Below are 4,566 nucleotides of genomic sequence, written 5' to 3' on the forward strand. Positions count from 1 at the left end.
TTTTTGGAATTGATACCTAAGTTCAATTCGTTTCAATTCCCACCCCAAGGTCATCACTTACATACTGATTCCCATCCTCTATAAATACTTGAAACTCCAGTCCCCAGCGAGAGTTCCTACTTCTTGACTTCGATCGAATATTCACTTGCTAATTCTCCAGTGGAAATAAATAACACACACAATTCTATACCTCCTTCTAAGTCTATAGAGTTAGGAGTTTGACTGACTTAGAAGTATGTGTTGGTTTTGTTGATCTCATCAGTCAACAACAATATGTGCGGTGTGCTTGCCCAAAATAACACACCTATTGGGGGTCCATTTGTTGACCTCACTTTTGGTTAAGGTTTAGTTTTCCTCTTTAGTAGCCTAAGGTCTAGCCATAAGACTTTCCTGTTGACTATTCCTAAAAAAATTAGAAAAGGAACCCTCACCATTAGAAATTCTACACTCCTCTTTGCTCAACTTGAAGCTCTACATATTGGTCCTAACCTCTAGCACATAGTAGGTGGGGTCAGTATGGTGGAGCTCAAGATGAGACCCCATAGGACTGTTTGACCTTAGGGTTGACCCTGGGTGCTGGGGCTAAGGCACTCACTTTATCTCACTACACTCACACTCTTTTTCACAATCCCTTGCAACCCTATACCCAATATTTGTTGACTTTGATCCCTTGATCTTTTGGGAGACTCATGTAGATGGTCCTTTAAACCCACGACCAATACATAGAGGACCCAAATGAGGATTTTATTGGTCCATAGCTCATATAGGCTCATACAGAGTGATTGGCACCCCAATTCTACCAAAAATATCCAACTTGGCCTTTTGCCCCAAAGTCCCCCAAATTATCTAAATACCCTTAGCACCCCAAACTTTCCCAAAACCTCTAAAATCACTACAAATGTTTCCAAAACCCTTTTGGACCCCTCACTTGGACCCAATTTGATCAATTTGATCATTTTTACCAAAACCCCAAATTGCCTTTAAAGGCCCAATTTCCCCAAATTTACCTCAAATGTCCATCAATTTAGTCCCAATTTCCCCAAATTTCAATCCTAAACTAAAATTCACCTTCCATATGACCAATTTAAACTAAATCCAAGCTCAATTGGCCCATGCTTTGAGCCCAATTTTGATCAAGGTCAAACCCCCAATTTTGGCCACATGACTTAATCTCACCAAATTGAATCCCATAACTTACTAAATTTGCTACAATTTGTATTAAAAACTCTTAATAACAATCCTACACATCAAACTTGACCTTCAATTAGACTTGGTGAGGCCTCAATTTCATTTAATTTTGACCGAAGTCCAAAAACCCCAAATTTGCCCCAAATTGGCCATACCTCAAAATTCCACCAAATTGATTATCTTAGCCCCAAAATTGGCACCCAATTTATGTTTAAAACTCTTCATGAAATTCCTATTCACCATTTTCAATAATCAATTTGAACTTAGCCTAAGCCTAGCCCAATCTAGACCTAAGTCTAGCCCAACATGCCCAAAGTGACAAAAATGATAAAATCCTTTAAATTGAACCCCCAATTGAACTCAAAATCATTTCAATCATTCACAAAAAATCTTCATTACAATCATGTACACAATGTTGATCAATTATTTGGGCTAATTGACATAGTTAGCCTAGCCTAAACCCAACATTTAGTCATTTGGACCCAAATTGAACCCATGCACCAATATTGGCCTAGCCACTTTAAAGCCAGCAACTTTATGACTCCACATCCATTAAGCTCTTCCTAAGTACTAGACTAAACCACCCTAAATCCACAAAAGCAAGCTATGGACCAATGAATCCCCAAATTAAGAGATTCATTCCCTTTTTTAGGCCTTAACCACAAAATCTCCTCCATCATTGATTGTCATAGGGAGTTAACCATCATTAGACACCCCTTGACCTTCTTGAGCCACGAGGTGACCACTCCCTGGCCGGCCAGCCACCTTGGTGGCTGGGAAATGGCCAAACTGAGAGCCCCCCCCCTAATGAAACCCAATCTTAACCTTAGGGGCCAACTCACCAAAATCAAACCTTAGAGCTTTTTAGCCCACCACTTAGGGAGACATTTGCACCCATGACCAGGTCCTGAGCTCCCCTCTCCATCCATGGCTATAAAATGGCCCCTTCATGACCAAGAGAGAGGTGCTGAAATTTTCTCAAGGAGACCCCTCCAAATTTCTCCCATAGCCTTTTTGAGACCTTCTCAGTGCAACCCAACCACTTCCTTGCCCTAATTCATCTTGTTGTCCTCTTGTTGGAGTTCAAATTTTGAGCTCAAATCCTTGCCGGAGATAGAATAGAACTCTCCACTCATCCACAATGCATAAAAAGCAAATTAAACTCACCCACACCTTCAAAACGATGAAAGAAGACAATGCCTTATCAAACCCCCCTCACATAGAGCCTCTACATTAGACTTTGATCAACACCCAGATTTGACCTTGATCGGATTTGGGTCTAGACCTTTCACCACAACCAAAGGCTCAATCCCTAGCCTCCTTGGACCTCCACGAATGTTCCAAGCACCTCTGATTGAAGCTTCCCTTCTCAGAGTAAAGGTATTGAACTCCCCCTCTTATTGAGCCTACTTTTATTCTCCATTTGATTAGAGTTGATTTAATGGCATGTTTACCATATGGATGTGTTCGTCTCACTTAGACGAGTCCATAGGATCAAAATCAAAGAGATTTGGTTGAGTCTAGAGGGAGATCTTAAGATTTTAGTGTGAACAGTTCTTGGGTTAGCCTATTTGGGGACGATGACCCACAACTGTTGGATTGCACGTGTATCAAATGGAGGACTCTGATTGCGCCGGATGGGCGTTTGGTTCATAAAGCGCGGGCTGACTCAGATGGCGAGGCCGCGTGGAGCTTCGGAGACGCCAAGGATGACGCGGCCCCGCATGTTTAAGCAAAAAATCAGGGAATTAAATAATTTAGAAAATGATCCTTAACTTCAAAAATCCATATCTTGGTGTAGAAAAATCACAAAAATAAAATAAAAATTTTTTAGTGCTTAGTGAACAGAGGAGAACAATTGGAAATGGTTTGGAGTTTATTTGATGAATATTTTATTTTTAATTAATTAAATACTAATTTGAGTATTTTAACTCTCAATGCATGTAGACATTTTACCATGGCTTGATATTTTGGCATGTTGTTGCCTCTGTCATGGGGGATATTCTTTTATTTTTCTAAGGTCAGAGAAGACCTTTAGACATAGATCCATATTTTTCAAGTTTATGTCTATTACTTGCATAAATTAATCATAATAATTTTTATATTACTTAGAAAAATTCAAGAAAATTTTGAAAGGTTTATTGTGGCCAAAGAATCCTTTGGAAAAATTTTCATGAGTTAAGTCATTACGAACGCACTTAACTCTCACAAAATCCTAAAACACAAAGAAAAATAATTTGGGAAAAATAATCATCTAAATGACTTGATTTTGATTCTCTACTGTAATTTAAAGTTTAAAGGACTCTGCAGAGAACTCCTCATAAAATTTTCAAAATATTTGGAGCTCATTTGATAACTCAAATTGATTTTTTAAGTTAAATGTCATTTTTGACACTAAAATGATTTTTGACACTAAAATGATTTTTTGACACTAAAATGATTTTTAATAATTAAAATAGAACTAAAAAAATTATAAGAGTTAGTTTTGGGAACTCTCTGTGATGAGAGGAACTTTCTAAAAATAAAATTTTAAATAAAATAAAAACTTCATTTTTTAAGCCTGTTTTTAATATTTAAATAATTAAAAAATAATAAAAATCACAAAATTAATAAAATTCATAAAAATATTCTAAATTCTTTCCTAAGCACTTAGGAACAATTGGAATATTTTTTCTAATTTTCTAGGTGAAGATATTGAATTTTAAAGCTTAAAATAGTTTTTAAAGGCTAAAAAATAAAATTTTCTTAATATTTCACTTAAAAAATTCTAATAATTCAAAGAAAAATTAAAAAAATATTAAATTTTTTATCTAGGTTCCTTGACCTTAGAGAGATTTAATAAAAATATAAAACTTAATTTTCCACATTAAGAAATGTTTTATAATTAATTAATGCTCCATAAATTAAAATAATTTTAATAATTCAAATAGTTAATAATTCAAATAGAATATTAAAAATCATGAAATTTGGTCCAAGTGGTTCTCTGGTCCAAGTCGACATTAAGTCGACATCCAGTAAAAATTTCAATGGATTAGACTTTGCCTTGGTCAAGTTGTTAAATTTTCCTTGAAAAATCATATTTTTTCATGAAAATAAATATATAAATTAAATTAAAATTTGAAAAATCACATTTTCTCCTCTCATGTTTTAATTGACCCATGCATGTGGTGGGATAAAAGTTCCAAAATCATTTGAATTAAATTTGATAAATTATGAAGTGATAGAGCCTTAGGGGCAAAAGTGTAATTTTAGAAATTTGGCCTTAATTAACACTTAGGATTAATTCGAGAAAGGGAAATGAGCAACCTTTGATATTAATTAACATATTTGGATGATTGAAATATAAGAGATTAATTGATAGAAACTAACCTCACTTTT

This window comes from Phalaenopsis equestris, unplaced genomic scaffold (assembly GCF_001263595.1).
Source record: "Phalaenopsis equestris unplaced genomic scaffold, ASM126359v1 Scaffold233044, whole genome shotgun sequence".
Lineage (NCBI taxonomy): Eukaryota > Viridiplantae > Streptophyta > Magnoliopsida > Asparagales > Orchidaceae > Phalaenopsis > Phalaenopsis equestris.